At 37.1% G+C, this 14306-nt stretch overlaps 1 protein-coding gene across 1 annotated transcript in view; it reads left to right on the top strand.

Moving 5' to 3' along the window:
• The window catches only part of TENM1 (teneurin transmembrane protein 1), a 642971-nt gene that overhangs the window by 369529 nt on the left and 259136 nt on the right, over positions 1 to 14306 (top strand). The gene's annotated exons all lie outside the window — the stretch shown is intronic.

Here is a 14306-nt window from a genome sequence, read left to right as displayed (position 1 = left end):
TTAAAGGATCTTAACATGTATAGCATGGAGGAAAGACGAGACAGGGGGGATATGATAGAAACATTTAAATACATAAAGGGAATCAACACAGTAAAGGAGGAGACTATATTTAAAAGAAGAAAAACTACCACAACAAGAGGACATAGTCTTAAATTAGAGGGACAAAGGTTTAAAAATAATATCAGGAAGTATTACTTTACTGAGAGGGTAGTGGATGCATGGAATAGCCTTCCAGCTGAAGTGGTAGAGGTTAACACAGTAAAGGAGTTTAAGCATGCGTGGGATAGGCATAAGGCTATCCTAACTATAAGATAAGGCCAGGGACTAATGAAAGTATTTAGAAAACTGGGCAGACTAGATGGGCCGAATGGTTCTTATCTGCCGTCACATTCTATGTTTCTATGTTTCTATGTTTCTATGTTTCTATAATTACACTTCAGGGATTGGCCCATTTTTGTGTTCATCTAATTTTTTTCCCAAATCTTTTTTATAATCGACATTAGTACAAGTCAAACTGGCAAATAAACAGGTGTCGGAGGTCTAAACTAACTTTTATTTTTTTCTATTTACACTGTGTGGGAGTTTTATTGTTTTTAGTCTCACCACAATCACCTAGAACCAAGCTATACACTCTCAGAAAGACTTCAATGTCTTGACTGAAACTGGTGCCATGCTGAAAAGGTCCTAAGGATTGAAACTGTGAAGTCCATGGCTGATTTATGGTCATTGATACTTTTGGATCACAACCTGAGTTTTGGATACAAAAATGCTGTGTTTGAAACAGCATCCATTACTAAGGTTACCTGCACAAATACACAGCAGTCATTTCTCTACTGATACTGTGAGACATTGTATTGGTTTTGGTCTTACCGCAACCTTTCTGGCACCCGGTATACACTCTCAGAGATTCTTCAACTTCCAGACCAAAACTGGCACCAAACTGATAACACCCTATAGCAGTATTCAGCAACCTATGGCAGGTGTGCCATGCATGCCACTCAAAGTGTCTTTGCACGCACTCAAAGCTGCCAGAGCCAAACAGGCTCTGGCCTATCCGGAGCCCCAGTTGGACTTCAGAAATCTGCTAGTTCAAATCTAGCTGTGATTGCAGGTGGTGAGGGACAATTCTCAACTTGCTAATACTCACTTTCATCCAGCACTTGTGAATGGGAATCTGCTCTAAAGTAAAGCAATCTGCAGCAGCTATCACAGCTCCTAAGCTTGATGTGTATCTAACCACCCACACTGCTTCTTTACACAGAGCAGCAAAAGAATCCTCCCCCTCATATGAATAATACAAACAGCTCAAACAAACAAACACGGACACAGTCACCACAAACACAACACCACTGACAATTTACATACACGCACACAACCCCACAAGCAGTCTTTCACATGCAATACCACAAGCAGCTCCATACATAATACACACCACAGAACAAACAATGTGGCATATCATCCACACACACAATTCCAGAAGCAGCTCCCATACACAGCTCCCATTTATAGGTATCATATATAAACATAAATATTTTACTGCTCTTCCTTATTTTTTCTCTAATTGGTCACTTGATTTGTAAACTAAGTGGTGGTAAAATGCACCTACACTGCAGTACAGTTCAGGGATTGTACCTTCCCACAAATTCATTGGGATTTTAGATTATTCATTAAAAGTTACGTTTTATTACTCATCCATAGGTTGCTACTAATGAGCATATTCAATATAACAGCTCACATATGCACAAAGTTATGCTACAAAGCAGCTGCAGCACCCATAAAGAACACACTTCAGATTAAAAAAAATAGAACCGGCACGCCAAGGGACTTCAATATTTTGTTTAGGCACAGTACTACTTAGAGCTTGCCTATCCCTGCCCTATAGACTAAAATTGTGCAGTCCATAGTTAGTTTCTGGTTACCAATCCTTTTGGATCACAACCCGTGTTTGCTCAAATAAACAAAACTGTGTTTAAAACATCATCCATTGCTAAGGGTGCCTTAGTGAAGTCTGAAACACATTACCTGTCTGCTCTGGGATAGTTGTGGAAACATGATTTCTCAAGTTTCTTTGCACAAGGAGTACTTTCAAGTCCAACTTGAGATACGCAGGTGAAGCACAACAGTGATTTCTCTATTGGCACTTTGGGATGTATTACTGTGTTTGGTGTTACCACAATATTTCCACAACCTTGCTATTCACTTTTTATATAAGTAGCTGTGAGACCAAACACAAAAAAGCTTGATGCAAATTCAACAATTATTGTTGTGCATCACTTGACCTATTGGGGCACACATTCATTCTGAAAAACTAAGTTTCCACATTTATCCCAGAATTCCCGGCTCAACGTGCAAATCAACATGGAAATTGGATTTGCAAATTTTAAGTCAAAATAGCTATTCTGGAACATATGCCGAGTTGACGAATGTTCATTATTTAGCTATTTTGGCTTAACTATGCAATGTTGTTTATCTACTATTATTATTGTTACTATTTGTGAATAACCCCGCGTCTCTGGGTTTTTTCTAAAAAACAAAAGCTAAATGCAGCCCCATATCTTACACAGATCAACTCAAGCTATGACCATATGAAAGTCACATTTACCTGAAGAAAGCAATGTTTTCTTTCTTATTTTATTACCTATTTTATTATAAGTAGTATCAAACAAGACTAAGTAAAATCAAGGAAATTTCATGCAGTGTAACTGCAGAGTAAAGTTGAAAAGACACACGTTCCCTCATTATTAAACAACAATGCATCTTAAACCTACACCGGCCATTTCACCAATTATATTGTTATAGAATGTTGCAAAGCTCTTGGGAGGACAGAAAGAAGAGAAAGTAGTTATAGGTAGGTTAAAAGAAAAGAAAAGAAGACTTTTTTTTATTAAAAAGTTTTTTAATTTATAAAATATTTATTATGCTTAAAAAAATTAAAAAAAAATAAAAAATCAATTCCTAAAACTAGACCAGACTGTTGGAAAAAAAAGTTGATTAATAAAAGTTTTTTTCTTTCGTGAAATAGTGATATTATAATGGCAGATGACCAAATGTGTTTGTCCTACCTAATAAAATAAAATTATACATGATTTTATAATTCCTAACTAAATTAAATAATGCAGCATTTGGCAGGATATAATTAACTATATTATCTCAAAGATAAAAGGCAGAAATATGTAAGACTACTTTGCATAATTTACCTTTGTCTACATTACAAAGATATGCGTTCAGTAACTCAGCATTTTAACTTCTGGTAACAATCTCATAGATAATTGCATATTCAAGGGTATAATATCTCTTTTTCGACAGAAAATTACCCTATTTTGTGCTATTTTGTGCTATTTTCTCATTTTAGCAGCAGAACTTTTATCATGACAACAGTACAGTAATTAATCTCTCCTCTGCTGGCCATTGAGAGTTTTGCAATTATGAGGTTGACTTAAGCAGTCTTAACACCATATCCGCTTCAGGTTTGAATCAGGACCTTGTTTTCCTTCTTTTTGTTCTGAAAGAAAGCCATAATGATATTTTAACTCTGAATGTCGGTCTTTCTATTTAAGAAAATTGTAGGCACTGTAGCAAATGAAGCATTTTCAAGTAGATTATATACCTCTTTAATGAATGCTTGCAAACTGTTCACTGGTTATTGTATCAGAGTTAGATAAACTATGTAAACTAGATGACAGAATGTGGACTACAATTCCCAACATCGTCAATCTTCATCTTCTGTAATCCAACAATACTTGAATAAAATGTTTGCTCCAATGATAATTAGAGATGTAGCGTTGTGCATTTGGAATTTGTCATGTTCAGTAATATTTGTTCAGTATATTCTATAGTCACCTTAAAGGAACAATATAGTCACCTAAATTACTTTAGCTAAATAAAGCAGTTTTAGTGTTTAGATCATTCCCCAGCAATTTCACTGCTCAATTCACTGTCATTTAGGAGTTAAATCACTTTCTGTTTATGCAGCCCTAGCCACACCTCCCCTGGCTATGATTGACAGAGCCTGCATGAAAACAAAACTGGTTTCACTTTCAAACAGATGTAATTTACCTTAAATAATTGTATCTCAATCTCTAAATTGCACTTTAATCACATACAGGAGGCTCTTGCAGGGTCTAGCAAGCTATTAACATAGCAGGGGATAAGAAAATCTTAATTAAACAGAACTTGCAATAAAGAAAGCCTAAATAGGGCTCTCTTTACAGGAAGTGTTTATGGAAGGCTGTGCAAGTCACATGCAGGGAGGTGTGACTAGGGTTCATAAACAAAGGGATTTAACTCCTAAATGGCAGAAGATTGAGCAGTGAGGCTGCAGGGGCATGTTCTATACACCAAAACTGTTTCATTAAGCTAAAGTTGTTCAGGTGACTATAGTGTCCCTTTAACCCCTTAAGGACCAAACTTCTGGAATAAAAGGGAATCATGACATGTCACACATGTCATGTGTCCTTAAGGGGTTAAGAAGACACTGTAAGCACAAAAACAACTTTAGTTTAATTAAGTAATTTTAGTGGATAGATCATGCCCCTGCAGTTTTTTTTATTCATTCCTCTGCCATCCAGGAGTTACTGCTACTACTACTGGTATTTATATAGCACCAGCATATTCCACAGCGCTATACAATATTATCAAAGGGCAGATATAACAACAAATTAGATAATTACACAAACTTACAGAAACAGTAGGTTGAAGACGACCCTGTTCAAACGAGCTTATAGTCTATAGGAGGTGGGGCACAAAACACAACAGGACAGGAGGTAGCAATCATACAAGGTGGAGTGAAGCAGAGCTGGAGGAGAGAATAGAGTGCTGCCTTATAGGAGAGAGCAAGGGACAGGTATGTGAGGCAGAGGTTACTCTGGGAAGCCATAAGCTTTCCTAAAGAGATGGGTTTTGAGGCACTTTTTAAATGATTAAAGACTAGGGGAAGTGCTGAAGTTCCGAAGTTGCCGAAGTTCCGAAGTCTTGAAGTGCCGAATTGCCGAAGTCCCGAATTGTGAAAATCCCGAATTTCGGAATGCCGAACCGAACCAAATTTTTTTCCCATGCACATGCCTAATATACAGATTTACCAAACTGCTAAGTGAATACAATCCCCTACAGGCAGATGTATATAATGGCAAAAATCAATAAAGCCATCAAGAAAAAGAATGGGTGGGAGGGGGCAGGGGGAAAAAACTAAATATAATATTTAGATTCTCTGTCAATTTATAATAAGAGAATAGTAGTTAAGCTGCAAAAGACAAAGAGAGTGGTAAATAATAAAACACAACTGGCAACATTAATAAAAGGAAACAGAGAAATACGAACAAAGAGGTATATAGGTAAATAAAAGGACCTTCATATCAACGGTTAAATAAAAGGGGCAAAATAAAAGCCCTCATTCAAACCTCGAGGTTGAAGTGTCTTAAGTTCATATATCCACCTAGACTCCCTCTGTCTTAGGATATTATCAAAGTCTCCACATCTTGGGTTCCTCCTCACCAATTCAAGTCCACAGAACCTAAGATTATTAGAATCACCATGATGACATTCTCTGAGGTGTCTTGAAATAGGTATCTCAAGACAGTTCCTAGGGGATCTTACATGTTCCATGATCCTGTCTTTAAAGGCCATAAAGGTTTTTCCCACATATTTTTGTCCACATGAACACGACAGCAGGTATACAAGGCCCTTCGTATTACAGTTAAAAAATGTAATCTTAATGGAGCCTTGTCCTGTACTGTTGCTAACAATTTTAGAGTCTTTGGAGATATATTTACAGGCTACACACCTACCACAGCCGTACGTGCCAAGTGGAGGGGTTCCCAACCAGGTGACACGCGGCTGTGGTTTAGTGGAAAAATGTCTCGGTACCAATAAGTCTTGAATATTCCGTCCACGTCTAGCCGTAATATTGACATGTGGACCCAAGGCCTCCTTAAGGTGTACATCATTTAATAGGATAGGCCAGAATCTCTCAAGTTACTTACGTACTTCTGACCACCCTACGTCAAATGTCGCAATCATGCGGATAGTTCCTACCTCCCTGTTAACTTTCTTTTTTGGGAGATCACACAGCAAATCACTCATCTCAGTTTGAAGTGCTCTTTTATACACCTTTTTCAGACAGCGATTCAGATAACCCTTCTCCTTGAAGTGTAACCGAAGCTGTTTCGCTTTCATTTTAAAGTCCTGAATGTCACTACAATTCCTCCGAAGGCAGAGATACTGGCCCACTGAAATACCCTCCTTGAGGGGTCGGGGATGGTAACTCGTCCAGTGTAAAAGAGAATTAGTTGCCGTGGGTTTCCTAAACAGAGTGGATTGAAATGTGCCATCTTCATTAATACTAATAGTCACATCTAGAAAGTTGATGGAGCGTCCTCCGAATTCAGATGTAAACCGAAGATTTTCATCATTATGGTTAAGTAATACCACCAGATAAGAGAATTCCTGGGGGGTGCCTTGCCAGACAATCAAAATGTCATCGATGTAGCGACCCCACAATAGGACCTTAGGTAAGTATTCTGTCAGAACATCTGAATTACGGATCTGATATTCCCACCATCCCAGGTGAAGGTTCGCATATGAGGGGGCACAAGCCGTCCCCATAGCAGTACCCCTCACCTGGTGGTAAACTTGATTATTAAACAGAAAATAGTTGTGTGACAAAATAAACTTGAGAAGGCGTAAGAGGAAGACTGTGTGTAAATCATCCCTTGGGCTTCTTTGGTCAAGAAAAAATCCCACATGTTCAATTCCTCTATCATGAGAGATGGAAGAATAAAGTGATTCAACATCAAGGCTACATAAATGAACAGTGGGAGAAAAATGTAAGATTTGAGAGTCTGTTTAGGGCTTGCTTTGTGTCCCTGATATAGGAGGGTAAGGTTTCCACAAGAGGTCTTAAAACTCTGTCAACATACAGGCTACCGTTTTGTGTGAGGTTATCAACCCCTGAGACAATTGGACGTCCCGGGGGTTCTTCCAGGTTCTTGTAAACTTTAGGCAGGCAGTAGAAGGTTGCTATCTTAGGGTGACAATTAAGAATAAATTCATACTCGTCACCTGACAGCAACCCCCCACTGCGGCCATCCTCAAGTATCTCCTTGCATTTGGACAAAAATCATTTGTGGGATCATGCTTAAGAACTGTGTAAGTCTCGGCATCTCTTAGAACTCGTTCAGCCATTCCAAGATATTTATCCACATCCATTGACACGATATTCCCCCCCTTATCAGCTGGTTTGATGATAATATCAGCATCATCCTGTAATGTTTTTAGAGCATGTTGTTCCCGTCTAAGGAGGTTATCCCTTGAATGGATCCGGAGAGATTTAAGATTGATTTTTTCAATCTCACTTTTGGCTGCCTTCCTGAAACTTGCAAAGGTAGGTGTGTAACGACTTTTAGGCTTTAGATCAGTGCGATTCTGAATGTAAGAAATTATGACCCTCTTACAAGGATATTCTTTTAGGGAATGTGTGACAAATAAGACACAAACACAAGTGTATAATAAAATGTATTGTTAATATTAATTTAAGGATACTGTTAGATTTTAAAAAGGATATACACATTACACATTATAACCATAGTCAGTCCAAAACCAAAAGATACATAATAAAAGGGCAATACTTAAACATTTCAATTGAGGTCTTCCCCTTGCGCCTTCATCTTGGGTAATCTGGGACAGACTATCAGTTCACCATGGCCCTTCTTGCTGTGCTGTCCTCTCCAAAGAGACAAAAAGAAGAGAGAGCCTTCCTTGGATGTTGTCCTTTTAAAGCCTGATTCTTGGAGTAATAAACTACAAGTCCCAGAATTCCTTTTCCCTCCCAAAAGTGGTTTATCCCGCCCTCTTTCTCCAGAGAGTTCTGTCTTTACACAAGTCTTTCCCTTTGATCTCTTGGTTTGATCTCTTGGTTTCTGGGTAGGTAAGACAGAATTGCTTGGGGAAAACACACACTTCCATGGTTACACCTAGATGTTAAAACAGGTTGGCAGGAGAACTGCTGGAGGGATGTAAGCTTTTGTTTTAGCTGGATGTTGAAGATGCAATTGAAAGCTTTGATCCTTATCACACTTTTATCATGTAAATGACCCCAACTTGTGAAACCAGTCACATACACAGAAAGTTAGATACAATATTGCAGTTTGGCATATCAATTTCTTACATGAATAGTGTTCAAATCGCTCTCATCCAAGAGGGCCAGCAGGGTAGTGAGGCATTGGTAATCTTTAGGTGCAAGTCCGAGGTCTCTAGCCTTTCTCTCATTCTAGACAGAGTGAAACTTATGTAAAGCCAGCTTCCTAACGAAAAGATGAAGGTCTTTAATCCAACTAAATTTGTCAAAAGGTGGTGTAGGTACAAATGAGAGGCCTTTCCCCAAAACAACATTTTGGTCAGAAGTTAATATTTGAGAGGACAAATTAATGACCTGGGACTTGCGTTCTAGTATCTGAATACTACCTAATACCTCCTCCTCCTCCTCCCCCTCCTCTTGGATTTCGAGTCTGGTATCTCGTCCGTTGACTCGGAAACTCTTCCTGATAGCCTGGAGCTAAAAAATTAACTCCTTTCTTAAGAATCCCTTTGGGATTAGAACTAGCTGTGGAGGGAGTAGGTTGTGGTTGTAATTCTGCTACATTAATTTGAGTTTGACTTCCTGAGTCTGTGTCTGAGGAGTCATAGTCCGAAGTTAAACCATTATCAGCAGTGCGTCGCATTCTGCGGTTGAAGGATTTATAGACATTCCCAGTCTGATAATCATGGGAATCCCTCAGGAATTTATCATGTTTCCTAAATTTCACTGATTCCTGAAATTTATCCAGATTCTGTTTCAACCTGGATTCAAGGAAAGTGAAGTTAGGATCATTCTGAAACTGTTTAATACCATTAATCTCTTCATCTAAACCTGCATTCACTGTTTTAAGCTGTTCTTGCTCAAATCTGCAAATAATTTGCATAAAGGTTTTTGACAAGTTCCAGCTGTCGCATCCCATTCTTTCATTAAATCAGCATTCTCAGAGTAAGATGAAGGAATGTTCCTCACTCTGAGGCCTCTCAGTATCATCTCCTCGCTCATGTAATTTTCTAAGGAGGAGATCTCCCAGCAGGTTTGAATCTGTTTTCTACATAGACTATGAAGTTTATTAAATGATTTGTTAATATCAGGAGTAGTAGCATTATAATCCAGTTTTGTATTAGAGAAGACATTTTCTGCATCTTTACACCAGACGCTACTTTCAATTTTATTAGATAAAAAGCCAGCCATGTTAAAATAGAAAATTAGAAGTAAACCACTCTGAATAACCCTGGTATTGAAACCTTAGAAAATATTATAGACAAAAGTACTTCCTAAATGAAAAATCTAACAGGAAGTACAGGAAAAGAGGGTTATAGGGGTTTGAAGTTTAAACATTAGGTCTAACTTTACATGGAATGTGTAGGGAGTCTGTGTAGATTACATGTATGGGTGACTAGGACAGCATAAACAAAGTGATTTAATTCCTACATAGCAACAATATTATCAGTTAGATTTTGGGGCATGATCTATACACCTAAACCACTTCCTTATGCTAAAATAGTTTTGTTGCTTATAGTGTCCTTTAAAGTTTTCTTTGTAAGTTAAAAAATATTAACCCTTAAATAGACAGTGACAAATATGTTTTAAAAAAAATCAGTCATCACAGATCAGAAACTTTAAATTGATAACATGAAAAAAATCCATGATGGAGTCATATGTAGTCAAGCATACAATTTGGCTGTGGTTTACTCAGATACCAAGCACCAATTTATAGTAGAGCATAATTAATGCAGTTAAATCTTGTTTATTAAAATATAATTGTCAATTTCATAATTTCTACAGAATCTTCAGCTGCTTCCACTCAACATTGGCTTTCCTGATGGTATTTCTGGGTTGTTGAGCACGATCTTCAGATCAATAATAAAGGGACAGATATCTAAAAAGGATGCAGCTTCAGCTCATGAATCTGCACCAACTGCTTGCCCTGGTACTGACAATCTATTGTTCATGATTACATAGCTTGCAACTGGTTGAGCAAGTCAGTCCCAATTTACGCTCCTGTCCTAACTTCTCAGGTTCGTTCCCTAGTGTCTCACATCTGGGGACACCATGGAAATGTCCTCAATCAGGCAAGCACAAGCATATCATTAGGCACACTCACAATGTGCATGAGTACCCTGAAGCCTCTCTGAGCTCTGAGTATTGTCCGCCCTGATTGGTACTGACCTGAATGCATAGTATGCATATTGGGTAGACTGCACCTTGTTGCCACCTCCCTTCTAAAGTCATTAGATGTTAAGGATGTAGGCAGGCATAAATGTTTTTTATCATTATTTTTTAAGAATCTGAAGGAGGGGGTTAGTGGAAAGAATACATTTACCACTACTTAGTTCTCTGTAGTAGTTACAGTGCTTAGAGTGCTCGCTGAAGTGTTTTATATGTGAAAAGAGTGCCCTATGTTTTCATTTTACAAACAGGGCAGATCTGAACAGAAATTAACACATTTATAAATAAACCTTGTACATTCCTTGGCTGTCAGTCAGACAATAGGTCCTGTTAATTCCTTGTTAGATAGCATAGTGGAGTTTAACTCAAGAGACAGGCAATTGACCAGAGCACGTTACTTCCAAAGACTTCTGAGTGGCATTGGGTAGTCTTTTGACAGTCACAGAAAGTCTGGGAAGAGGAAGAGGGCTTGCAAAGACTACTGACAAGATATGAAGCTTGAAGCTTTATAGTTAGAATGCAAAATTATATAAACCCCATTGAAAATGATGTGTTTTGCCAAAATGTACAGACTGTTTGCAATGAACAAACAAACAAAAGCAATTGAAATAGCTCAACACAACGAATGCTTCAAGTGGTTTCCCCAAATTTAACTGAATATGCAACTTATAAAGACTTCTCCAGTCTCAAAATGATTCAACCACTTCATGGCAAGCGTCTTTAGTACTCACACCTCGATAAGTTGCATCAGGTGTGCTGTTTTGCATATTTGTGCTGTTGTGAGCGATTTTATTCAAGGGTTTAAATAATTTTGACACTGGAGAAGTTATTATAAGTTGTATTTTCAGTTGAATTTGAGTAAACTACTTAAAGCTTTAGTTGTGTTGAGATATTGCAATTGTTTTTTTTTTTATTATTTGTTCGTTGCAAACAGCTGAAAGTCTGTAAATCTTTGTAAATAAACCTGATTTTCAATGTGGGTTGAATAATTTTAATTACAACTGTACCTCTAATGAAAAAATGATGATTACATGCATGAATGTTTTAATTGATGTATATCTATTAAATAGTGATGTTTTATTTATTCTTTTTTTTTTTTATTGGGACACTGGCATGTCCTTTTCCGGAATCCTTTGTTAGAAACCAAGCTTTTCTCAATGCCTAGCGACCACCCCCATCTCCACTTTACTGACAATACAGGCTTGACACTAATTCTTATTAAACAAGGGGGTGTTGTAAGGTGACTGGTGACCCGTAGTTGTTATGTTGCTTAGGGTGCCCCTTTAGCCCCTTAAGGACACATGACATGTGTGACATGTCCTTATTCCCTTTTATTCCAGAAGTTTGGTCCTTAAGGGAAGGACACATGACATGTGTGACATGTCTTGATTCCCTTTTGTTTCCAGAAGTTTGGTCCTTAAGGGGTTAAAGGTATATTCTAAGCACTACTAATTACTACAGCCCGTTGTTGTGATTATGATGCCAGGAGTTCAGTAAAACCCTCCAAAAGTAAGTAGTCAAACCATTTAATTACATTTGATAGTCTTTTCCTTCAGGCTTATATGGATAGAAATGTAAAACGTTTTTACAAACTGATAATAAATGCCAAAAATCCTGCAAACTTTGTTGCTCGCTGTTCTGCCAAACAACATAATCAAATCTATACTAAAAAGTCTTAAACACTTTGTTAATTTTAAAATCCCTAATCCACAAATAGCTGTAGGAATTTCCTATTAATAAGAGCTCCGCTGTGCTAGTATTCAACTTTATTCCTTGTATTGGGGAAAAAAAAACACATTTCTGTATGGAACTTTCTTGTGCATTTGTGGAACAGAGCATGTTCGAATGGTATAATAATGCTGCCCACAAGAAATAGTTTTTGTCCTGCTTTTGTCCACTTACCACTAGTAATGATTTTTCTGTGTGTTTAATTTTACATTTGAATTACAATTTATATTTTTCATACATCCAAACTTAAGTATGCAGTTACTTGTAATGCACTCAAATATTAATAGAGAGGTGAGATCCCTAAGCTGAGGTAGGTAATAAACAGTAGATGGAAAAAATTATCTCCAGTGAATTAATACTTCGATTTTATTCAACAGTCTATTCATCTGCTTGATATTGATATTCAATTAAATAACATAAAGTGTGGTTCGATAGAGAGAAATCTCTTCATCTCCTTGCCAAGCACTAATACTCCTCCTTTAAACGCACAGCAAGGTAGAAACACAGGCTAAGCATATTGCATTAGATTGTGAACCCAGAGAGAATTATCATCTAAATTTTACTTAAAAAATATATGCATTTTGGTTGTTGTAATAAAAAGTTGTATGCAAAGATTTCTGTTTCAAGCTAACCCAAACTCACTCAAAAGTAACCAAAGATAGGGCACCCTAAGCACTGTAACTACTACAGAGAACTTAGTAGTGGGAAGGGAGAGAGCAATATAGCCTTGTGTGAGGGTAGGCCTACCTGGAACATCTATTGGCACAGTGATGTGCTGCTCACATGTTTGCCATGAAACGAAAAGTCCTCAAAAAACAGAGAAGGATTAAAAACCTTCTGGGTCCTAGGTAGCTTACCAGTTTTGGCCCTACCCTTCATTTTTCACATAGGGATGTCTAATGGGACCAAGGAAATATATGGTCCGTCTTGCCCCTGGACCCTAGACGGCTGCCTAGGTTCATCTAATGGTCAGTCATGCTCTGCCAGAAAGACGTACAGAGAACATCACATAGCATACAATTCTCCTTCTCTACTAGGTGAGAGAACATTTCAATATAGTGTTTCAGGAAATCTATAAATACAGCTAATAGATAGTTAGAGAAAAGTTTTATCTCACAAATGTAACAAGGTCAGGCCTCTTTTTTTGTTGTAATGATTTTTCAACTCTCAGTGTGGAATTTTGATAACTTTACTATTATAATAGCTTTCAGCATTATTAGTATGTGTCCTTCCGTTTCGCAGAAGGGGTCTGACATATTTGTGTTACTAACCAATTGTTCCTACAGGCTTTTGCAAGTAGATATTTTAAATAAACCAAACCTTGAAAATAACATTAAAAAAAAAATACATGAAAGCTTAGATAGTGTTCTTTCATTATCACTTTAGAATACATTTCTCAGTGTTCAGGTAGACATAAATAGTATATTACTGATTATGGGTAGCTAAAATGCTTTTCAAATATGTTTTAAAATTTTAGCTATATTATCTTCCCACGTTCAGAAAGTAGTATGATGTAAAAAAAACCAATATATACTTCCCGTAGCTTCCTCAACCATGTGCCCCCTTTTTTAGCCATATACCCATACCTAAAATGTCTTCCATATACTCTCCATAATATTATATTCTCACAGTAACACAATTAACATTTAAATATTATATTGTCTATTTTAAATATTATATTTTTTTCTGAGAGGGAAATATGATCTATTTTATATTTTTTATTTTGATTTCCATGTTACAGTTTGCTGCAAGTTTGTATCTAATTAGGATGTAGATAGGACTATAACTGTTTGCACAAATTCTGCATAATAGCATCTATGATAAAGCAATTTATTTGTGTAGGAGGTCTTTTCCTATCTATGCGCTTTCACTCATGGTTTCAGCCAACTTCCTTTTAGACTTCAGTATCTTCTTCAGTTGTCAATCAGGTGTGCATTTCTACATCCACTGCTGAAATCTGTTTGCTGTCCTCCTGACCTGTGCTTTTGTCTGACATGGGTTTTTAGATTACCACAACTGTTTTAATGTTTGGACCTTGTGCTGCATCTCTTTAACATGACCTTACCTTTATTTCTTGCAATCACCTGCATATTAAATCTTTTCATCCTAAGCACATGATAGAAAAAAAGGACTTTATTATAATGTAATTATTAGAGTTGGTCATTCAGTATGAAACAAATTGCAATTAGTCTGAATTTTAGGCAATTAGCGATTTTTCTGAATTCTGCAACTCTGAAAAGATAAAAGGAAGAATTGTGAAACAAACAAAACCATTAAAGGTCAAGCCATTTCATTTGTTTTGTAATTTGAAGTTCCGTCCATGGCATGAAAAAAAGAG

The sequence above is a fragment of the Pelobates fuscus genome, chromosome 9 (assembly GCF_036172605.1).
Source record: "Pelobates fuscus isolate aPelFus1 chromosome 9, aPelFus1.pri, whole genome shotgun sequence".
NCBI classification, from domain to species: domain Eukaryota; kingdom Metazoa; phylum Chordata; class Amphibia; order Anura; family Pelobatidae; genus Pelobates; species Pelobates fuscus.
The sequence above is the reverse complement of the archived record's forward strand: the minus strand, read 5'-3'. Positions and strand labels throughout refer to the sequence as shown.